Source organism: Diceros bicornis, unplaced genomic scaffold, assembly GCF_020826845.1.
Source record: "Diceros bicornis minor isolate mBicDic1 unplaced genomic scaffold, mDicBic1.mat.cur scaffold_124_ctg1, whole genome shotgun sequence".
NCBI lineage: Eukaryota > Metazoa > Chordata > Mammalia > Perissodactyla > Rhinocerotidae > Diceros > Diceros bicornis.
In genome coordinates this window covers 256,448-281,824 of record NW_026691044.1, presented here as the reverse complement: position 1 = coordinate 281,824, position 25,377 = coordinate 256,448, and the positions used below count along the sequence as shown (strand labels likewise).

Below are 25,377 nucleotides of genomic sequence, written 5' to 3'. Positions count from 1 at the left end.
ATTGCATTATTAACATCGTCTCCAGCACTTTCTTAAGTCTAGAGCCTGGACTCAAAACAATAAACAAAACCAAATCAACCCCTGATTTTTGGCTTTGACTGATTTCCATGGCGTAAATATTCCCAGCAGAGTCAGTTTCAAGCAATCAACATAATGCCACCCAATGAGGAGTTGGAAAGAGATGTGCAGTAAGTAGCAATTTAATGTTTAATAATGACTGTGTTTAACAATCAGCCCTCAAGATTCTTGAAAATTTAACCATCAGCTGTCATGAGGCAGTACCAGCCGACTCCAGGACGTCACAGGCTGTGTGTGCTGTTTTCAGAACGCAGAACAAGCCTGGCCTCAGACTGGACGGCAGTGCAGGGATTGTTTCATCTACAGAGGCGAAGTGCTTCACCGTTACTTAGCTGGTGGGTTGAGGACACAGATTTTTTGTTGTTCTTCCATTAATTCAGCCAATATTTATGGAGCGCCTGCTACATACTAATCAGTAGGATGCCTGTTGAGACAGTAAACCCATGGTGAATAAAACAGACACAGCCCTGCCTCACGGCGCGTATGTTCCGCACTAGCTCTCTGTCTACCAGACTCTGCTGAATCCCTTCCCTCCCAGGTCGGCTCATGCTCTCTGCTCAGCACCTCGTGTTCTGGAGCCCGGTGGAAGGGCTCACAGTTGTGCCAGACAGCCAGGAGCCAGCCTTGACCACTCCCTCGCCTTCCTTTTCCACAGCAATTCACCAATCCTGGCCATTTCCCTTCCTGCCGGAGCTGCCAAGCCCTCCCACTACTCTCCCCCTCTGCTGCCACGACCCTGGCACAAGCCCTCATCATCTCTCGCCTTGACTTCTTCAGAAGCCTCCTAACTTCCTGCTCCGTATTCCCTTAGTCCGCTCTCCACTCAGCAACCAGGAAATTTTTTTAAAAAATAAAAAATCCTGTTTTTCATTTTTTGTTTTTTTGGTGAGGAAGACTGGCCCTGAGCTAACATCTGCTGCCAATCTTCCTCTTTTTTCTTGAGGAAGATTGTTGCTGAGCTAACATTTGTGGTAATCTGCCTCTATTTTTTGTATATGGAATGCTGCCACGGCATGGCTTGATGAGTAGTGCGTGGGTCCACACCCGAGATCTGACCCCATGAACCCTGGGCCACTGAAGTGGAGGCGCGAACTTAACCACTAAGCCACCGGGCCAGCCCCCAAAACCTGTTTTTGTGTCATTCTTCGGCTTAAAACCCTGTAAAGACAGTCCAGCATGGTGGTGCAAGGCCTCACCTCTGGATCCAGCCCACGTGGGTGTGTGGCTCACCAGCTGGGTGACCTGGGGCACGATTATATAGCAGCTCTGTATCTGTTTCCCCACCTGCAGAAGGAGGATGATATAACATCCACTGAACAGGGTAGCTTTGAGGATTAAATGAGTTAGCATATGTGAAGTGCTCAGAACAGTGCATCGTCCTTATCATCGTCATTGTCGTTAGGATCAAGACCAAACCCCTGACCCCAATCTTCCAGTCTCGGCTGTCAACACTCGCCCTGCTGCTCTGTGTTCCAGAACCCAGTCCCTCTCTGCAAGGTCCTCACCACACTTGCCCTTGCCCGAGCTCATATTGCCGTTGCCGTGACTGCCAGTTTTGCCTTTAACTCAACTCATCCCTCAGAGCTCCTTCAAGACCATGTCTGCAGTGAAGCCTTCCCTCACCCCAGTCTAGATCAAGTCTTGTTATGTTCCTTCAGAGCATGTGTCCCATTGAACTCAATTAGGATGCATATATAACAGTCATGTCCCATCTACACTCTGAGCTAACATCTATTGCCAATCGTCCTCCTTTTTTTTTCCCCCAAAGCCCCAGTAGATAGTTGTATGTCATAGTTGCACATCCTTCTAGTTGCTGTATGTGGGACGCGGCCTCAGCATGGCCAGAGAAGCGGTGTGTCGGTGCGTGCCCGGGATCCAAACCCGGGCCGCCAGTAGCAGAGCGCGTGCACTTAACCACTAAGCCACGGGGCCGGCACAATAGCTTTAGCTTTAAATGCTTATTTTTACCTGAAAATTAGTGAGAAAAGTACACATCTTCAGACATTGGAAAAATAACAGCAGAAAAACTTTTTAAAAAATGAAGGAAACAGATAAAGAAAAAGAACAGAATTTTATGAACATGAAAACCAAAAATACGTTCAAGAAGATTTATGATGTCAAAATTAATTCTTGGAAAAGGTTGATGAATTTGACAAAATATCTGGCATGATATATGAAGAAAAAATAGAAAGGACAAATCGATGGTATTAAGAATGAAAATGGGACGTAACTTCAGATAGAGTTTTTTTGTTGTTGTTGAGGAAGGCTTGCTCTGAACTAGCATATGTTGTCAATCTTCCTCTACTTTGTATGTGAGCTGCCGTCACAGCATGGTCACTGATAGACAAGTGGTGTGGGTCTGTGCCCAGGAACTGAACCCGGGCTGCCGAAGCAGAGCGCACCAAACTTAACCACTAGGCCACTGGGACTAGCCCCAGATAGAGGTTTTTAAAAGTTAAGAGAGCAAGAATACTATGAACAATTGTATGACGTTAGATTTGAAAACTTAGAAATATAATCATTAGTAGAAAATCTTCCTACAAAAAAAATACCCAGCCAAATGGTTGCCGTGGTAAGTGCCATCAACTCTCAAGTAACTTATCCCTCCACTCTTATACAAACAGTTCTAGAAATTTTTTTTAAAAACAAGAGGAAACACTTCTCCCCCACCCCCACCATGAGGCTAATACATTGATACCCAAACAAGACAAGGACCAAATCAAAAAGGAAAATTCCAGGCCACCTCACTTAAGAAATGCCTGGCACATTTGCATTTCATTTTTCTTTCTCCTTCCCTCTAGAAATTGGTATTTCAATAGACAAATATCATATCAGCCAACATTTAATCACTTAAGTGCAAATTTCCTTTTTTGAGTTAACTCAGAAAAACTTGAGCAGACCAGTCTAATGCTTAGAATTGCTCTCAGGGTCCCATTTATTTCACCTACTTAAAGAAATTATTCTTGGTTCGACATTTTTCACACTGTTCTTAGTTTCAAGCAAAAAGAGAAACAAGTTAACCTAAGTTTTTGTGTGTGTGTGTGTGTGTGAGGAAGATCAGCCCTGAGCTAACATCCAATGCCAATCCTCCTCTTTTTTGCTGAGGAAGATCAGCCCTGGGCTAACATCCGTGCCCATCTTCCTCTACTTTATATGGGACACCGCCCATATGGTTTGACAAGCGGTGAGTTGGTGCGTGCCTGGGATCTGAACCTGTGAACCCCGGGCCGCCGAAGCTGAGGGCGTGAACTTGACTGCTACGCCACCGGGCCAGCCCCTAAATTAACCTAAGGTTTTATGGAGATAGAAACAAGTTACCAATTTTGGTTGTCAATTATCCTCTTCAATCCTGCCTGGGCTGTCAGGATGGGCTAGGATCCCTTCCGGGAGGGGGAGTGGCTTGGAGGGGCCTGGGCTCAACCCAAGTTGAGTGCCTCTGAATTAAGTAAAAAGGGCATAGCTGCTTTCAAAGCCCAAATACCAACTCTCAGAACAGTTCCCTACGATTAGGAAGTGCCAGGCCCATAAGTCTCCATAAATATTTGTTAAATAAATGCAATACAAGGCAGATTTATTTCTTATTTATTCTCTCCTCTGGGGAAAATGGAGTCACAGGTAAAGTTTATATTTCTGTAAAATAATTAGATAATATACATTTCTAGGGAAAAATGCTGAGCCACATTATATAATAAGATACCTTCATAAACTCATAACTTAATAAAAGCCAAAAAAGAGAGGGAGAAGGGAAATTTAAACCTGCTAAATGATAATGCTTCTTATTGTTTTCTAGGTATAATCTAGGAATCCATTTTCTATTACATCAGAAACAAAAGCCACAGGATAGTAAGCATTCTTGCTTAAAAGACCAGTGTCCAATAACATCAAATTAAACAGCTATACATTGACTACTCTAAATTAAATGAATAGTCAGTGTTGAGTTGCATAGGTAGAATTTTATATGAATGAAAAAGTATCAAGGAGGTAGGTAAGCCCCCAGTACAAATGCTATGGATGACATTTATGAACTGACTCTCCATCCATAATATCAAGATAAGTGGGTGGGAATGAGCAGCTAAGATAAAATGTATATCTGGAATTCAATTTTGATGTGTCAATGCCAGCAGAGATATAACACAAAGTAATCAGTGAGCTAGAATATGTATGACTAGGAGAAAGGAAAAGAACATTTTCTCCTGAGTCTTGTTTCCTGTGATGAAATAATTGGCCCCTCGTGAGTGTGCAGTACAGATTGGGTGTAGAGCTAATCATTGGAAACGAACCCATTCTATTAGGTTGATGTCAATGAAAGTCATTACTGAGGGTCAAAATGATTGACTATTGGCAATTCTGTCTGGTTCAACATAATACATCCCTGAGCTATTGATCTGAATTTGATCCATGTGGCATTGTGTGTGGCTTATCTGAAAGTGGCATTTAGCTATCTTCATGTCTAGAAGACCATTGAGCTGTGGGCGAGGAGGCAGCAGCAGAAAGCAGCCGAAGAACCAGACAACACAGAGCAGGATGTGACTTAATGACCACAAAGACCTAGTTAGGAATGGCTAGAAAGACCAAACACACTGGTTCAAAAGCCAAGATGTACAAGATAATTAGAAGAGAAAGAAGCGAAAAGAGATAAAGAGAGTAGGGAAAAAGATGATTGTTTTTTTAATGAACGGGAAGGAAGGGCAGATGGAGGCGTTCCATGGAGGATGGAGAGCAGCAGACCCACTACAGGGATGAGAAGAAATAGCTGAGGTGGACGCGAGAGGCCAACTCCAACAACACTGGGGGCCAGGGCAAGTGGTCGACATATCCCCTTAGGGTCTCATAGGTGCTTATATGTCTGTGGGGACATTGGGTGAATAGACAAGCTAAGCCTGTCCCTTCAGTGGCCTCTGGGGGCAGGATGTGTTTCACAATGCCCCATTGTAACAACTAGGGGCTAAAATGAGGCTGAGATGACCCAGACCTGGCAGAGGGCAGAGCTCTAGGTGGCCAGGCATAGCTTCCACTCCCACTTCGGGGAAAGCAAAGGGCAGAAGCAGAAGAACGCTGCCAACCCTACAGGAGAAAATGGACCTCTCTCCAGTCCTTGAAAATGATGAGAACAGGAACACATCTCTCAATATATCATCTACTCAATCATATTATGTATCACAAAGAAAAATATCAAGTCGTCTTTAGATTGAGTCTACCAAAGGCATAGATCCCTGCCTCCCCATGACAGCGGATGGGACTAGAGCCTGACAGGGAGTCTCCTAAGGGGATCACAAACACGGTTCTCTCTCTATGGTGCAGCCCATGGGTGCTGCCCACCTGGGGTGTCCGAAGCCAAATCACCATCATCCCCAACAATCAGCACTGCACCTTCAGTCACCAGAGCCAGATAACTGAATCACCCGAGATATCTCCTCCTTTCCCACCCAGTTCCAGGCTTGTAAATTCCACCTTCTAAATGTTCTCCATACCACTATCCCTTGCGTTCCATCAAGACTTTTTGCCTGGACAACTCTAACAGCCTCCTAACTCACCTCATTGCCTCTGTTCTGCCCTCCTATTCCCCAGGAACCTTCCTTCTAAAAGTCATTTAATCCAGCCACTCTCTGCCCAAAGTGCTTAAATGGCTCCCATTGCATTCAGGACAAAGCCCAAACTCCTTATCATGGTCCAGGTCCCCCATGGGTCCTCTGCCGACTTGACTACACTCATCCCTTGCCACGCTGAAGCAGACCCTGTGTCCACCCGTGCTGAATTATTACTGATTTCTCAACACACCACTCTCACATGAGCCGTGTTTGTACATACTGTTCTCCCACTTGGAATTTCTCCTCCCCTTATCCACTCAGGGAACTCTTCATTCCTGGTTTCTCAACACAGGCATCACCTCCTCTATGAAGTCTTTCTAGATTCACGTACCCTGGACTTACCTCCACTATAGACTCAATCACATCGCCTGGCTCCGTTTACACGAGTCTCCCCCACCAGACTGTGAATCCCTAGTGGGCTGGAACTGATTCTTACTCGATTTTGAATTTCTAGTACCTCATACTGTCTGGGACAAATGGGTATTTAATGTTTATTAAGATTAAAATGAAATTAAAGTGCTCAATTCTGCCCCAATGTTCAATTGAAAAATCAAGATCTATCTATTATCCAGTGTCATTGGCCCAGCCACCTGTGGATTCTGATGAGTGGCGTGGGCATTTCAGTGTGAGAGATGGCATTTGTGATGATGGTTGATGAGAAATGATCAGCAAACCGTGAAGCCAGGAAGCTTCATGTATACTGTGTGACTCAGCTCTGAGCCCAGAATCTCACGTGACAAAAGTGGTGAAGTCAGAGCGTCTGGTCCTGCTGACCGACATCTCAGCTGCTGGTGCCCGTAAATCAATCTCTTTTGAGTCTCAGCTTAAAGGACAGGTTGGCTAGACAACACTTAAATTAAACTCCGGTGGAAGGACATTTTTATTGCTCTAGATCTTTCACAATTGTTACTTACGAACGACCAGTCAAAGCATAGATAGACAAAGGCTATTTTCTGTCATCTTTGCATGCTGTCAGTGACAGGTCATCTCAGGACTACACACTTCCCTCAGAACGCTGCCCTTTCCTGCAACAAGGCAACCACAGAGCTGCCCTGAGAGCTGAGCAGGTGATGGCAAGTCCCTCGCCACCCCCTTGCCCACCAGTGTCCCTCAGTGATTGCATCCACAAACCAGAGAGCTGGTCCTTCTATCGAACACGATTAGATAAAATTTCCCTGACACGTTTAAGTCATCACAAAGCACCACTGTTAATTTCATTAAAAGACACGTGGTGCCATTTTTGTGTCATTTGTGGCTGAAACCGTGCTAAAATTAAATGTGATGGAAAGTTTAGGAAAAAGTGTGGCTTTGTGTGAGATTTCCAGAAGTGTCTGGTGATGGTGAAGAAGAAAGTGAAGGCTTACAGGGACTAGATATGCCTTGAGCCCTCTTTAGAAAAAGATGGAGTATTAGTAATATGTTAAAGACCCTGCACCAGGGGTCAGGAAGACGGGGTCTAGTCCCTGCTCTGCCACCAACTGTGCTGTATTGTATTAGCCACTTAATCCTGTTGGGCCTCAACTTCCTCATCCTGCACAGTGTTGATCTCATATTCTGTTCGATGGCTTGTAAGCCTTTTCTTCAAATGCTCTAGTGTGGATCCATGAAAGGGGACAATAGCTCTCCCCGTGGCCCCAGTGTTGTCCTGGATCAGCTAGCACCCTTCCCTCTGAGCCGAAGCTACTCCTGGGGCTGAGAAAGGGGCCAGGATTTTATTCTCTTAAGTCTTATTTACTCTCTACCATCAAGCAGCAAACCTCATGGGTTCAGAGGTTCATTCTGTGAGCAGGGTGTGCTGAATATTCTCTTTGGTCCCCTTCCCAGATCCACGTGCCTCCCTTCTCCGTCTAGTTCTGTGTCTCAGAAGCCTGGCATCTATGAATTGCATCACACGGCCCCCTTGATCCCTGGGTTCCCTTCAGGTTGGTCAATGGGAGGCATTGGCATGAGATTGGCAAGACAGAGGACATGAATACTGCTGTTCATGAATATATATGCATGAATATCACTATCTATTACAACTGTAGCTAGATTCTAGAAGTTTTGGCCTTACTTGTCCTTAGAGATAGGGTATATCTTCAATGCGTTGTGTGATGCTACATGAAATCAGGGAAATAGAGCTGTTTCTTAATGGAGCTACGATACCTCAATCTCCAAACACCATTGTTCTTTGATGGGGCGCCTCCGTAGAGGCTGTACCCTATGCTGGGTGAAAGTGAATTCTCTGAAGTCAGACACGTCTGGGATAAAATATCACTCCTGTTACTTGCTGTGGAATTATGAGCAGATACTCAACCCCTCTACGCTTCAATTATATCAAAATGGCAATAAGAATAGTAGCCACCTGAGATGGTTAGTTTTATGTGTCAACTTGACTGCCACGGGGTGCCCAGATTAAACATTATTTCTGGGTGTCTCTGTGAGGGTGTTTCTGGATGAAATTATTTAAATCGGTGGACTCAGTAAAGTAGATCACCCTCCCCAGTGTGGGTGGGCATCATTTCAACTGTTGAAGGCCCAAAGAGAACAAAAGTTGGAGGAAGAAGGAATTCGCCCCTTTTTTCTGCCTCACTGATTGAGCTGACACATCTTATCTTCTCTGGACCTCAGTCTAGAACTTACACGGTTGGCCTTCCTGGTTCTTAACCTTCAGACTCAGAGTGGAACTATGCCACCAGCTTTCTTGGGTCTCCAGTTTGCAGAAGGCAGATTGCGGGACTTCTCAGTCTCCTTAATCGTGTGAGCCAATTCCTCATAATAAATCTCTTTATATATTTATATATCCTATTGGTTCCTATTAGTTCTGTTTCTCTGGTGAACCTATTACACCACCTCATAAAACTGTTGAGATTACTGAGCAAAACACTACCATGAGGTGCTTATCACAGTGCCTGGCACACAGTATGTGCTCAATAAAATAGGTCTATTATTGTAATTATTGGTAATAAAACTACTGTTAATAATATATCCAGGGAGTATCTCAGTTAAGAACCAGAAAACTTATTGTGTGATTTCTTTGAGAGCAGAGACAGAAGTGCACATTTGGCTGTTTGTAATTCAGCAATAGTAAATTGCACCACCCATATTCATTGCCCTTCCCATCTCATCTTCTAGTTAGATTTCCTCATGACTTTCCTTTATTTTGTCCCTCTTAGAGGATGAAAATGATCTGAAGAGTATTTTTGATTTGATGATTCTTTGCAAAATCCCTTATGTTCTCAGAAGGAGCAATGCCCTTTAAAATCTAATCAACAAATAAACAAGCCAGTACCACAGGGAAGCCTGCACAGAATGGAAATGTGTGTCACTTGGAGGTCTCTTATGATTTCATATTTTAAAAAGACAGAGATGCAAAGGTTTATTTTTAAGGGGTATTTATTTATTTATTTATTGCTACCAACACCTTTTAAAGATGCATCAAAAATATAAAGATTTACAAACTATGTATTCAGTTCATTTTCATTTAGACAATGTATAAAGCTTGTTGGTCTCAAATATTTTTGAAAACCCCATTAACTTGATCTTGATTTTTAATTGAACATTGAGGTAGCAGTGGGGCACTTGAAATTTATTTTAATCTTTAGAAACATGAAATATCTGTTACGTCCCAGACAATATTAGATATGGAAAATTCAAAATTGAGTAAGAATCAGTTCCTGCCTTAGGAGTTTATAGTCTAGTGGGAAAGACACATGTGTAAACAGATCCCAAGGATGTGATTAATTCTGGAAGTCTACCCTATCAGTATACTAGGATATTTTCACCAGGTTTAACCAAATCAGAAAAGGAGCCCACTAACTTTCTAAGAGTCTTCAAGGCAGCATTTATGGTTTTATTAATGGCAGGATGATGGTATTAGGTTAACTTTTTAGTCTGGGTGAGACCTATTGTTTGAGTTCCCCATCCCAAACATGAGACTTGAGTGTTGTCCAGGTAGAAAGGAAGCATGGACATACCCTTACATGCCTCTGTGTTCCCTCAGCTTCCTGGAGTGGCCTCGAGCTCACTGTAATTATCTTAAAAGGTAGATATTAATAAAATGCTTATCCATTTGACTTTATGCCTACAGACTAATTTTCATTGGTGTTTGCGTAATCCCTTTTAGTATCTCTTATTCCTGGCTGGATGTCTGTTTGCAGGTAAAGTTCACAGAGTGTTCACGTTATTCAGTCAATCAACAGTTGTTCATTGAAGACCTGTTTTGGGGCCCAAGGAGGAAGAGGCAGGCTTGTTGGTAGAACAAGTGGTTACCTGCTTTGTGTGACCTGAGAGGCATTAACAGGAAGGTCCCTCTGCCACAAACAAGAGCCTCCTTTCCAACACATATTAAACTAGCAGCTGTTGCCCTAAATTCCACCACTAGAGACTCATTATTTTGATTTAGCAGGCATCCTCTTTTAAATGTCAATTCCAGGTTAAATCTGGTTGATAAACACACGGGGTTCATTAACTCTCCTCTCTACATGTTTGAAATTTTCCACGATAAACTTTTTTTTTCATGTTTACACTCTTTTTGACCTAGCAATTTCATTTCTGATCCTAAGGGTATAATCTGAAATTCAGAGATTTGTGCATGAAGATATTCGTTGCAGCATTATTCATAGCAAAAGCATCAAAACAACTAAGTGGCCAAGAATAGGGGAATGATTAAGTCAATTATAGTCCACGCCTGAGCTAGAACACTGTGCAACATTAAAAGTGATATTTAAGAAGGGTTTGTGTAATGATGTGTCACTTATATTCATAAGTGAAAAAGCAGGACCCCAAATAGTTTATATGATACAGTTCCAGCTGTGTAAAATGTTAAGGATTGAGGAAAACAGAGTTCTAGGAGACAACAGAAAGCCCTGGGTGTGACATGTGGAAAGTAATATGTATGCTGTTTCTGTGCTCGACTGCAACGAAAGATGTACCAGGACCAGGCACAGAGTGAATGAGGACATTTATACACACACACTGCCCTAGAGTTATTTTGTTTTGTCTTATTCTTCTTCTTTTTTTTTTTTTTTTTGTGAGGGAGACTGTCCCTGAGCTAACATCTGCTGCCAATCTTACTCTTTTTGCTTGAGGAAAACAGTCCCTGGGCTAACATCTGTGCCAACCTTCCTCTATTTTGTATGTGGGATACCGCCACGGTGTGGCTTGAGGAGCAGTGTGTCGGTCCACGCCTGGGATCTGAACCCGTGAACCCCAGGCCGCTGAAGCAGAGAGTGTGAACTTAACCATTGTGCAGCCAGGCTGCCCCTGCTCTGTCTTATCCCTAAATGGGAAGTGGAATAAGCCGCGTGGCAAGTGCGAGTGGGCCAGCCTGGTGACGGCTGCGTCAATTACAAGGAGACTGGATGGGGCGGGACTAATGAACTATCTGAATGGAAATGACCAATCCTGCAGAGAAATGGTTTCTGCTGTCACATTAGCAGTGAGCGGCTGGGTATTAATGTTGGCAGGGAGAGGGTCTCTGATAAACCAGTGAGTGTGGTTTGAGTTTGTGCCTTTCCAACTATGGTCTAAGATATGGAGAGAACCCAGCCAGTCACTAAAGAGACTTGGGCAGTAATTTAATGTAGTACACATATGACAAGAAAAATGTTTCAAAATGTTAGCAGTGATTCTCTCTCGGTGATGGATGTATGGATGATTTTCATTCTCTTGCCTAAGCTCTTGTGTGTTATATAAGTTTCTATAATGAGAAAACGTGGATATCAGTAATCTTGTGGGGAGGAAATATGTAAATGTCCTGGGGGAGTCAAACCATTAGTGAGCACTTACTATGGACCAGGCATTGTATTAAGTGCTCTACAGAATCCTCTCTACAAACTCATGAGGTAGCCAGCATTATCATTCTCATTTTACACATGAAAGGAGCCAAAATTTAGAGATATTAAGTATTCAGCATTAGCTCACATTTCTAACAAAGCGGTAGAGACAAATCTTTCTGATTAGAACCTGTGCTCTTAGCCACGACTGAACGAACGTGCTCTCTTTCTCGTGGTTCTGTAAGAGCATCACCATAAGATAGTGGTCCTTTCGATGGGTGAAAAAGTACAAAGGGTAATTTGAGGGCGTTCAACCAACGTGTATTAAGTACCATAGGACACGGCCAAAATGAAGGTGGAGGGTTGAACACACATTACTTTTGCTGAAACCCCAGTAAAACCCCAGTAAAGGGAATTTTTTAAGCACAATAAGGACAGAGAGAATGGGGAAAGAGAAAACAACAACCAATTTTCACAAATCATAAAGCAAATGAACAAATACGTGAAACTTAGACCCTTAGCCGGCAGCCAGAAAAACCAAAACCAGCCCAATCTGCACCATGGATTTCTCAAACATTTCAGGAAGCAGCAGCAGCAGCATCCTCTTTGGAAGCGAGAGTGAAGATGCTGCAAAAATCAGGAGGCTGGACCACTACAGCCCACCAGAAAGGCTACAAGTGAGAGACTGATGAGATCAAGGTTAGTAAGCACGTGCAGCAACTGGAACTCTCACGCATTGCCGGGGGGAGTGTAAAATGGTACAACCTAGAATGGGACAACTTTGGAAAATAGTTTGGCCGTAGTTATTAAAGCCAAATATACGCCTAATGTATAACCCAGCGATTCCTCTACTAAGTATAAACCCAAGTAAAATGAATGCATATGCCCCCCCCAAAAAATGTACAAGATTGTTCATATTCATAATAACCCAAAATTGGCAAGAGTAGAACACACAAACTGTACTATCTCCATACAGTGGCATGCTATATAGCAAAACACCCCAAAAACTACTGCTCCATGAAACAACATAAAAAATTTTACAGACATAATATTCAGCAAACAAAGCCAAACACAGAAAAATGCATACTGCATGATTCTATTTATGTAAGATTCAAAAACAGGCAAAATATATTTACAGTGATCGAACCCAGAATAGCGGTTACCACTGAGAGGAGGGTGGCTGGGAAAGGACAATACACAGTCTTCTGGGGTGTAGGAAATGACCTATATTTTCATGTTGGTGGTGGTTACATGGATGAATATATATATATAATTTGGATAATCTATACATTTAAAATTGTTCACTTTGTGTATGTTATACCTTAATCTTCAAAAAAAAAAAAACAAGAGGATTGATTAAAAGTTTGAGAAGCAGTTACATTTCCAAATCTTTTCCCACTTTGCAACCAGGCAACTTCCATTCCCTAATGCTGGCAGGAAACTAGAGGTTGATCCTGTAGAGACTATAAAATAGAGGGAATCTGGACTGGGACATACTGGCCACAATTTTGGGCAGGGAAGCTGTGCTGAAAACAGGGGTATAGAAGACCATCTCTGAAAATAACCCCAAACAATTGCACTCCTCCCTATACGGGCATGCTGCTGCTCCCATCAAGAGGTCGACTCATGTTGACTCCATTGAATCTGCACTGGGCCTATCTTCAACCTATAGGATGCAGATAGTGACATCCTGGGACTTCCAAGCACTGGCACTGAGAAGCCCTGTCAGCCTTCACTATCTCCTTCTGAGAACTTCTTGCCATGCTGTGAGGAAGCCCAAGTAGCCACATGGAGAGGTCGACATGGAACAGAGTCAGGCCCTTTGCCCAACAGCCCAGCTGGGCTCCCAGCATCCAATCGCCAGCCATGTGAGTGAGCCATCATGGAACTGGATCCTCCAGCTGGGTGGGCCTCCCCAGCTGATGTCATATAGAACAAACACAAGCTGTCTTTCTAAGCCTAGCTCAAACTGCAACATTGTGAGCAAATATATGATTGTTATTTTAAGCCACTAAGTTTTGCAGCACAACAACAGATAGCCAAAACAAAGGGGAAGAGACTATGAATACTAAATGCATAAGGACCCCTCCCATCCTTCTTCCTCCATTCTGCTTCCAGAATGCTGGCAGCCAGTCTTTCACCTTCTAGTAAGAAATGAGAGAGTCCTTCTCTACACAATTGGACTAGTTGTATCAGTTTTCTAATTGTGGCAAAACAAACCATCTCAGAACTTATTAGCTTAAAACATCAACATATCATGATTCTGTCTGTACGTTGGGCTGAGGTGGGCATTTCTTCCTCTGTATGTTCTTCCTTAGTGTTACTCACGTGGCTGCCTTCAGTTGAGAGCTGGGCTGGGGCTGGAACATTAAGATCCCCTTGCTCACATGTTTGGCAGTTGGTGCTGGCTGTTTACAGGGGGCACCTCAGTTCTTCTCACACAGCCTCTCATCCTCTACGGCACACCGTCTCTCCAGCAGCAAAGCCCAGACTTCCTTACGCAAAGACTGGCTTTCAAGAGGCTGAAAACAGAAGGTGCAGCTCCTCTTAAGCCTGGACCAGAAGACGTACAGTGTAACTCCAAAACCAGTCTGGATTCAAGTTAAGGAGAAATGGATTGCACTCCTTGAGGGCAGCAGTGGCGCAGTCACGTTACAGCAGGGTGCCCTTTGGACACCAATCTAAGAGGAAAGAGCTAACGATATTGACATGGGAGTTCCTCAAGAAGTAGCTCAGCCATATGATGGACAACAGAGGCCCCTTCCTCTGGGGCCTGTTGTTCCAAGTGCAGGAAGAAAGGGCAAACCCTAATGTGCAAGCACTTTTCAAATCTCTGCTCACATCCTGTTGGCTGCTGTTTCATTGGCCAAAGCCAGCCACTTGGCCAAATTTAAAGTCAGCATGGAGGACTACATGCGAAAATGGGGGAATTCTTGCATCTGTTTGTGCAAATAATCTGTCACATGCAGAATTAGGCTGTGAGCACATGAAATGCTCAGAATTTCAGGGACTTCTCTTGGAGTTAAGCATTTCAATTTAATATTCAGACCATTTTCACTTTAGCCCAGCTGACAATTATAGGCATAAACCCTCTTTCATTTGTCATTCAAAAGAAACATTTTGAGTATAACATAAAGCAAATATTTTGTGTCTCACATGGAGAAGCTGACTGCCAGCCCACCTAGACAACCAGATCTAGGTGATTAGTTGAATATTTTATTGCATTAGCTCTAATTTACTTATAAAAATAAATGGGAAAATGAAAAAGGAAGATGTTAATGTTAGGGATAATAAGGCCACATTTCATAAATGTAATAAAACCAAGACAAGGAGTAAATCACTAAGTGTGTATTTTGACTTGTCAAGCTAGGGGATATTTGCCATATTTGTGCTGGATCGGAAAACGTTCTTCTAATACAAAGGAGAAGAAAATTTCACGACACCATGGAAATGGGAATTTTGCCAGCCATGTAGATGAGTGTTATTATGTTGGATGACCTTATCTCAAAGACCAGGAATATGGTACATCATTTTCCCAAGGTGGTAAAATGAGAAGTGATACCGTGAGAGGGACTGGGTTATACATGGATACAGTGACTCTCTTCCACATCCTGGCCTTCAACTCTCTCACTAAGAAGTTCACCATATTAAAGGAGCCTCCACATAGTTGGACCCATTTTCTTGGTGTAGATGGAAGTTGACACCACTCTTCATTATGGGTTTTCCCCGTTGGACACCATCACCATTTCCAAGTTCATTTTCTGAGGCACCTTAGTAGGGTCCACCCTAGTAATGTACTATTTAAATTACTTGAATGAAAAGAGAACTAACAGACCCTGCATTATGAAAACTCCCCACCCAACACTCCCAGCCCTCTCTGCCACCCACAAGACTCCTTGAAGAACTGGACCTCAAGATGAGAAGCGACATATTTCCTCTTTTGTTAGCTCTGAGAAGCTTCCAGACTGGACGAGAAGCCAGAACTTTTCATCTTGTGGGTAAGTAAGAAGTGGTTTAGCGTCTTGCCACAGAAAATAGATAATGTTTCACTTGCGATCTTGGGTCTAGAAAAATGTTCTGCCTTTGGAAAAATTTTCAAGGAGACCTCGTTACATGTCCTGTTGCTTTATTTATTGAAAGTTGTTATAGGGGGATCTATCTTACCTTCATTTTCGCACCTCTGCTTGGGCAAGGAATGTGTGTTTTAAGTGGTAGTATGGAACTCACTGAAATGCTTTAGCATGCTCAAAAGAGATGGTGAATTGTGTATTAAGGGGCTTAAGGTGAATTAAAATAAAGTTTTAAGAAACAGAGTCTGAAGCCAATGTGATGTATAAGCAATTTGTCATTAAAAATGAATAAAACAAAATCTAAAAAGATGAGTGAGTTTACTGAAGTTGCGTAGCGAATTAACAACCTTTTTTACAAGCCACACACCTCATCTCCAAAATAAACACATCAGGGCAGTTAAATGCCAGGCTCACAGTGAAAGAATTGTGTGTTTTATTCACAGTCAAAGTATCTACAGGTCAGTATTTTTCAACCAGCGGCTTATGACCAACTGGTGGGGGGCGGGGCCATGAAACCAACGTAGTAGGTAACAACCAGCATTTTAAAAGAAATGAAAAGGACTACAATTATAAAGTATCAGATGCTGCATGTGGTGAATATTGATTTCTGAAACTTGGCTCACTTCCCTCTATCTCGCTGATGTAAAATGTATTTTTCACAGTGGGTCATGGCCAGAAGTCCCTCAAATCAGCATTGCTAGACACTTGAAAAAAGCCAGACACAGAAAGGCAAATACTGTATGATCTCACTTGTATGTGGAAGTTACAGTAGTAACTCATAGAAGAAGAAACTCATAGAAGCAGAGAGTAGAATGGTGGCTGCCAGGGGCTGGGGGGAGGGGAAGATGGGAGGTGGTGGTCAAAGATGTTAAAAAACAAAATTCAACGAAGTAAATTTAAAGATCAAATTGGCTTTATTTGATGATTCATGCATCAGGCAGAATCCCATCTAGCAAACAGAAAGGAGCTCCAAAGAGCTTTACAAAAGGAAAGGTTTTTGAAGGCAGAGAGGGAGTGAGACAAGGAAGTCGTGAACAGAAAAAAAAGATTCTTTCGAGCAAGTTCACCTTCTTTTGAAGGACAAAAGGGGTCTATTAGGAGGATTATCTCACAGCGCTGATTGAGAAATTCCAGACTGATCAGTTAAGATTACTTTCCTGGGGGAGGTTGAAACTGCAATTAGATGAGGTATTAAGTCACATTTTGGTGACGTGGGCTTAGCTCAAGTGACTCCATCTTGGGCCTACTGTCTCTTTTTTAACCATTACCCCTTTTTGATCAGACTCTCATGTTAACTGAGAGATGTGATGAAAATTTAAGGCATTAGCACCACTCTCAGCTACTGCTCGCAGCTTTTGGGGATCCTTTGCGTGGTATCCATAGGTCATGACATTTTTTGTTTAATCACTGTGACATTCACAGGTCACATCTTCAGGTTCACAATCTCTAAGTCAGACAGTCTCTTTGTTCCTTTTCTGATGTTCCACCCTTAGCGAGATCATTTGCTTGGTGGTCAGCAGCTGGCAACATGCATTTAAAGCTTGTGAGAGAACACAACACACCAGGAAGATTGTTATGATTATCAGGAGCAGGATAATTCCCAATGTCTGGGGTGCATCTCAAAGCCAGGGTCCACAAGACTCAAACCAATCAAAATCAAACAAGTCAAAGACAGACCCAATTGAAGGAGTCACCTTTTTAAGCCAAATGTCTTGCTCAGTGATCTTATGTAACTGAGTTTCAACTTCCCCAGAAGCGTTAATCCAGGAGCAGCAGGTGGTGTTCGCCACAGCGCAGACACCTGCCTGCTCAGTTAAAAGATAATCAAGGGCTTTCCTATTATCAAGAACACTTTGGCCAGAGAGTCTAAGGATTTTTACTGGGCAGGTTGTTGCTTTAGCAGCAGATTCTACAATCTTTCCAAGAGTTAAGAGGAGGTTTCCAATCAAAGCTTCATTTATATTTACCTCTAACCAAGAAAGTAGGGTTCTGCCAAAGGAAGAGAATCCTGAATCATGAATGCCTCCTAGTAATTCCCGTTTGAATCTGTGGCTCAGGACTGGAAAGGTGACAGCCTTGGAGGCCGGTGAAATTTAAGTGTCTGTAGACCATACAGATGGTTTTATTCTGGTGATTCTTGCCTGTGTCCCTTTCTTTGCATAGATCCTGGATGCAAAGTTCCCTAAGTTTGGGGTTGTTAACCAGAGACAGGGAAACGGACCAGGGGGTCTCTAGCATTATGGACAGATGTGTTTTTTGATGACAAATGAAGCAGTCTGAAAAGTGACCCCCCTTAGCAATGGCCTAGGAGATACAGATGATGGCATTATCTTTCTAGGCCCATGTCAGAATAAAGAAAGGAAGAGAAGAGGACAGGGTTTCACGTTTAGTTAAAGTATGAAATCTTGATCTGGCCTCTTGGGAGGAAGCAAGTCTTCCCTGGTGTTGGCTACTTCTCTTCCTCGTCACTTTGCTTAGGACGTCTTCAGCATCTGTACAGGACCAGGTGTCAGGTGGAGGCTTTTTCATCTGTGAGAAGTGTACCCAAGCCTCAAGTCCCTGGAGTTTGACTGCCAGCTGGGTGGTGAGGAGGAGCTGGTACAGTCCCTTCCAAGGAGATCCAAGGGCAGTCTTTGTTCTGAGTGATTCCAACTCAGAAGGGTAAGAGAAAATTAGAAGTGCTAGTTTGGAGATTCATAGCCAGATATTTTAGGAAACTGGAAGAATTCAGGATCCAGTCCAGTTTACAGATATATAGCAAAACCTCAAAGAGATAATAGGATTAGAATCTTATGTAGACAAATATGCAAGCATAATTTTTCTCTCTATTTTTACTCCCCTTTTATCAAAGATAATCACAGTAAAACTAATTGCTTTGTATTAAACTCATCCGGATTATTTTCATAAGTGCAGGAAGAATAGTGATTGACCGTATAAGCTCTTTTTAAGACTGTTTGCTGGAACTTTGTAAGCAAGATATCAGGCTGATTTCTCCAAGGGGCTTTATTGGCTCCATAAAGCCAACTTTAGTTTCTTAAAGGTTTCTGGGCATCTCCAAATCTATGTACATCTCCCCGAAATATGGCATTCTAGTCAAAGCCTTAGTAATATAACCAATGTGTTCAATTGTGTTCTGTTACAAGGATAACAGATTCTTACTGAACTTATGCAAATAACTATATTGCCCTAAAAAGAATACTCATGAGTTTCTGAATTGTGGAGAGATCAAGTAGGGAGAAAAAGTAAATGATTCATCTTTATTTAAAAGGGTGTACTTTACCAAATTGCTGGTATTCATAGACACCTTAGGAGAAAATGTTTCCTTAAATCTGGAAAAATAAAATATCAAGGAACTGGTAATATTTCAAAGAAAAAGTTATTAAAATTTTAATCATCCTCCTCAGTTTAGTCAGTTCCGTGTGATTAATTTTTGTTCTGTGAGAATCCAGTTTTCCATTATTTCTGGAAATTCTTATCCAGTTCAGTTTTATGATTTTAAAGTTATTAAAAACTTGAACTTGTCAAAAGCCCTTTCCATGAATCTCCTTGAAGATGAAGTACTTTTGTGGGAACACTTTTGCAAAACATCAGAGTAAAACAATAACTGTCTGTGAAAAGTCTTAAAGATGCTCTTTGTTAAAGATCTGATGGGAGTTCATTATAATGGAATTGACAAGGAAATTTGGTTATTTCTGTAACATGCAACATTTTAAGATAATAACTGGAATTATGACTGATAACATTATACCAGGATGTACTAGACATTAGGAATTTCATATAATTTCTGGAACACTTATAACACACCTGTACCTATACGAATACTCCATAAAGGAGGCTTTGTACTAATTCTTATTTGACAATGCTTCCCATATGATTTAACATATCAAATAAGCCTAATTAGTTTAACATCTCCCTTTTTGCAAGGACAGAAAACAAATCTTTTGAGATGTTCCTGGAACCCTCTGGAAAATCCCAAAGTTAATTTGAGGTCAAAAAGACTTCATTTAGAATTGATTTTTGGGAAGTTTGTCAAAAAAATAAGAACGGTTTTTGAACACTTGGTCAAATAGGATCATAGGACACTGTGTAACAATACCTAGTTATCTATTTAACCATAGTGACAACTAAAGACTTCACATGCAAGTATAGAATGTTACCCAATTGTCAAAAACCTTAACTCTTTTAATAAAGAAGATTCAATAGTAATCAAAGACCTGATAAAGATAGCACAGGAAATTATTTTGACAGGTCACAAATTGTTTGTTTTCTAAGCAGATTACTTAAGAGGTAAAGAAAAACCTTTCGAAATCTCTAATCAGGAGCAGACTAAAAGTCTAAGAAAACCTTGTCCTTTTATCAGATGAAAGAAAATTATGTTCTAGTTTTACATAAGTACATTGCTGATTTTAAAACTTAATTTTATGTCTCTTATAATAAATTCATTTGATTTTAGCCAACTTTACACAATGCAAGATTCTCTCTCTCCCTTTCTCTCTTCCCAATTTTCTATTTAATTAGTCCTTATTCTCTTCCTTCCCATCCTGAGATAACCAGCCTCACTTTAGGACAAAATTACTTTCTTTTCCCTCAGAAAATGCATCTCCATTCATAACTTCTCCTATCAAAAACAGATACCCTACTTTCCCAGCTTACAGACATGTTTCCCTTATTACTTCTAGTAGTTTAAATCACATATGTTAGAATTTTTTAACACTAAAAAACCTTAGTTTTTTAGTGAAAATAAAGAAGTAAACAATTATGAACTGTCTTTTATAATAGCATTCTGTGGCTTGGTAAATTTATAAATACTGTTGATAATTTTTGGAAACGTGCTTTCTTGTAGTAAATTTCTCAGTGTGGCACAACACATGTCTACTAATAGGCCCAAATATCTTGAATTCCTTTGTAAAGCAAAATGTGGATAAACCTATGTTCAGTAATTAATATTTCAGTATTTTACCTTATTTAGAAATGATCTAAATATTCAATGAATTTAACTTAACTCATCATTTAACGTAACTTAGCAAAACTGTAAAGTTTCAGGTTACCAAAAAGATTTGGGGAAGCTATTTTAAAAGTTCACATAAAACTTTTTATCCTACTTAGATCTATTTAATTTACTTGTTCTTAACAACCATGTTTAGACTACCTCAAAAACCTTCATGAGAAGAGTCATAAGACAGAACAACCAAACCGAATTGGCAGTCCAAAACAAATGGGACAAGAAACAAAGGAAATGCAAAAGAACCAGAAAATAAGTGACAAAACAGCAACATTAAGCCCTCATATATCAATAATTACCCTAAATGTAAATGGATTGAACTCTCCAATCAAAAGATACAGAGTGGCAGGATGGATTAAAAAGCAAGACCCAACAATATGCTGCCTTCAGGAAACACATCTTAGCACTAAAGACAAGCACAGGCTCAGAGTGAAAGGATGGAAGACAATACTACAAGCTAATGGCAAATAAAAGAAAGCAGGTGTTGCCATACTCATATCAGACAAAGTAGACTTCAAGATAAAACAGGTTAAGAAAGACAAAGAAGGGAAATATATAATGATAAAAGGGACACTCCATCAAGAAGACATATCACTTATAAATATATATGCACCCAACATAGGAGCACCAATGTACATAAAGCAACTATTAACAAACCTAAAAGGAGACATCAACAACAACACAATAATAGTAGGGGATCTTAACACACCACTTACAGCAATGGATAGATCATCCAGACAAAAAGTCAATAAAGAAATAGTAGACTTAAATGACAAACTGGAGAGATGGACCTAGTAGACATATACAGAGCACTCCATCCAAAAACAGCTGACTACACATTCTTCTCAAGCGCGCATGGAACATTCTCTAGGATAGACCATATGTTGGGAAACAAAGCAAGCCTCAATAAATTTAAGAAGATTGAAATCATAACAAGCATCTTTTCAGACCATAAGGCTATGAAACTGGAAATGAACCATGAAAAAAAAACTGGGACAGTGACAAAAATGTGGAGATTAAACAACATGCTACTGAACAACCAATGGATCATTGATGAAATTAAAGGAGAAATCAAAAACTATCTGGAAACAAACGAAAATGATAACATGCCATATCAAACCATATGGGACGCAGCAAAAGCGGTCCTGAGAGGGAAACTCATAGCGATACAAGCCCACCTGAACAAACAAGAAAAAGCCCAAATAGGCAACCTTAAATTACACCTAACAGAACTAGAAAAAGAAGAACAAACAAAGCCCAAAGCCAGCAGAAGGAGAGAAATAATAAAAATCAGAGCAGAAATGAATGAAATTGAGACCAAAAAAACAGTAGAAAGGATTAATGAAACAAAGAGTTGGTTCTTCGAGAAGATAAACAAAATCGACAAACCCTTAGCCAGGCTTACTAAGAAAAAAAGAGAAAAGGCTCAAGTAAATAAAATTAGAAATGAAAGAGGAGAAATTACAACGGATACCATGGAAATACAGAGGATTATAAGAGAATACTATGAGAAATTATATGCCAACAAATTGGACAATCTAGAAGAAATGGATAAATTCTTAGCCTTATACAATCTCCCAAAATTGAACCAAGAAGAAATGGAGCATCTGAATAGACCAATAACAAGTAAAGAGATTGAAATAGTAATCAAAAACCTCCCAAAAAATAAAAGTCCAGGACCAGATGGCTTCTCCAGTGAATTTTACCAAACATTCAAAGAAGATTTAATACCCATCCTTCTCAAACTATTCCAAAAAAAGAGGAAGATGGAACGCTTCCTAAATCATTCTACGAGGCCAACATCACCCTGATACCAAAACCAGACAAAGACAATACAAAGAAAGAAAATTACAGGCCAATATCGCTAATGAACATTGATGCAAAAATCCTCAACAAAATATTGGCAAACCAAATACAACAATACATTAAAAAGATCATACACCATGATCAAGTGGGATTTATACCAGGGACGCAGGGATGGTTCAACATCCGCAAATCAATCAACGTGATACATCACATCAACAAAACAAAGAATAAAAACCACATGATCATCTCAATAGACGCAGAGAAGGCATTTGACAAGATACAACATCCATTTATGATAAAAACTCTCAATAAAATGGGAATAGAAGGAAAGTACCTCAACATAATAAAGGCCATATATGACAAACCCACAGCCAACATCATACTCAACGGGGAAAGACTGAAAGCCTTCCCTCTGGGAACAGGAACGAGGCAGGGCTGCCCACTCTCACCACTCCTGTTCAACATAGTACTGGAGGTTTTGGCCAGAGCAATTAGGCAAGAAAAAGGAATAAAAGGAATCCAAATAGGCAACGAAGAAGTGAAACTCTCACTATTTGCAGATGACATGATTGTATATATAGAAAACCCTAAAGAATCTGTTGGAAAACTATTAGAAACAATCAACAACTACAGCAAAGTTGCAGGGTACAAAATCAATCTACAAAAATCAGTTGCATTTCTATATGCTAATAATGAACTAACAGAAAGAGAGCTCAAAAAGATAATACCATTTACAATTGCATCAAAAAGAATAAAATACCTAGGAATAAATCTTACCAAGGAGGTGAAGGACCTATACAATGAGAACTACAAGACATTATTGAAAGAAATCCATGATGACATAAAGAAATGGAAAGATATCCCATGCATGTGGATTGGAAGAATAAACATAGTTAAAATGTCTATATTACCTAAAGTAATCTACAGATTCAATGCAATCCCAATCAGAATCCCAATGACATTCTTCACAGAAATAGAAAAAAGAATACTAAAATTTATATGGGGCAACAAAAGACCCCGAATAGCTAAAGAAATCCTAAAGAAAAAGAACAAAGCAGGAGGCATCACAATTCCTGACTTCAAAACATACTACAAAGCAATAGTAATCAAAACAGCATGGTACTGGTACAAAAACAGACACACAGATCAATGGAACAGAATTGAAAGCCCAGAAATAAAACCACACGTATACGGACAGCTAATTTTCGACAAAGGTGCTAAGGACATGCAATGGAGAAAGGAAAGTCTCTTCAATAAATGGTGTTGGGAAAACTGGACAACCACATGCAAAAGAATGAAAGTGGACCACGTGCTATCGCCATTCACAAAAATTAACTCAAAGTGGATCAAAGACCTGAAGGTGAGACCTGAAACTATAAAACTCATAGAAGAAAATATAGGCAACACACTATTTGACATTGGTTTTAAAGGAATCTTTTCGGATGACATGCCTACCCAGACTAGGGAAACTAAAGAAAAAATAAACAAGTGGGACTTTATCAGATTAAAGAGCTTTTATAAGACAAATGAAACCAGAATCAAGATGAACAGACAACCAACCAGCTGGGAGAGAATATTTGCAAAACATACATCTGACAAGGGGTTGATCTCCATAATATATAAAGAACTCACACAATTGAACAACAAAAAAACAGCCCGATCAAAAAATGGGCAGAGGAAATGAAGAGACACTTCTCCAAGGAAGATATACAGATGGCCAATAGGCACATGAAAAGATGCTCAACATCACTAATCATCAGGGAAATGCAAATCAAAACAACACTAAGATATCACCTCACGCCTGTTAGAATGGCTATAATCACCAAGACAAAAATCAACAAATGTTGGAGAGGATGTGGAGAAACAGGAACCCTCATACACAGCTGGTGGGAATGCAAATTGGTGCAGCCTCTTTGGAAAACGGTATGGAGATTCCTCAAAGAATTAAAAATAGAGATGCCCTATGATCCAGCCATCCCACTACTGGGAATCTATCCAACGCATCTGAAATCAACAATCCAAAGAGGCTTATGCACCCCTATGTTCATTGCAGCATTATTCACCATAGCCAAGAAGTGGAAGCAACTTAAGTGTCCCTCGACTGACGATTGGATTAAGAAAATGTGGTATATATATACAATGGAATACTACTCAGCCATAAAAAAAGACAAAATAGTCCCATTTGCAACAACATGGATGGGCCTGCAGCATATTATGTTAAGTGAAATAAGCCAGAAAGAGAAAGACAAATACTATATGATCTCACTCATATGTGGAATATAAACCAACACATGGACAGAGAAAACTGGACTGTGGTTACCAGGGGCAGTGGGGGTGGGAGGTGGGGGGTGGGGGGTGGGCACAAGGGGTGAAGGGAGTCATATATATGGTGATGGACAAACAAAAATGTACAACCCAAAATTTCACAATGTTAGAAAGAATTAAAACATCAATAAAATAAATAAATAAATAAATAAATAAATAAATAAATAAAATTTCACCTTAGGAAAAAAAAAAAAAAGGAATAATGTCTAAATTTTACCTTGCCAGGCATATTTCTTCCCATTTAAATCAATAGCAAAATCTTCAGGGTAGAAGTCAATTATGCTAGAATCCTGTATCAGGGAGAAAAGCAAAGATTCAAAACAAAAGTCATATATTTCTGTTACAAAGAATTTGATACAACTTTCATTCAAGTTATCAGGCCTGATAAGAAAATGAAGTTTCATTCCTTTTAAAAAATGTTATTAAGATATCAGGTCACTAATCCCGGGCCTAGTAAAAACAAAATTAACAATTTTATTTTAAAAGATGGAAATAAAAAGGCCTTATTATAAAAGAATTTTAGAACTGACGACTGTGGGCCCAAGACAGTGAAGAGTTTATTAACTCTAATAATTCCTACTTCTCAGCTGGGTGTCACTCTTTCTAGCTAGGACACAAAACACACGCAGCGGTGACTGCAGGTAAACCAGCCTTCATGCTCTGGTACCCACCACACATGGCTGGAACCAATAAAAATAATGACTTACAGGAATGCTGAGAACAAAATGACTGTTATAAGAATTTCTCCCAAA

General features: G+C 40.6%; 1 protein-coding gene and 1 long non-coding RNA gene across 2 annotated transcripts in view; one reads left to right on the top strand and one right to left on the bottom strand.

Annotated features, from left to right (window-relative positions):
- Window positions 1–25,377, top strand: part of LOC131402530 (adhesion G protein-coupled receptor E4-like) — a 494,190-nt gene that overhangs the window by 438,938 nt on the left and 29,875 nt on the right. The gene's annotated exons all lie outside the window — the stretch shown is intronic.
- Window positions 452–24,904, bottom strand: LOC131402534 (uncharacterized). Its single transcript, XR_009218750.1, has 3 exons — window positions 24,843–24,904; window positions 1,275–1,362; window positions 452–502 (listed from the first exon to the last, which is right to left on the bottom strand). It is a non-coding gene; the product is annotated as an uncharacterized LOC131402534 (long non-coding RNA).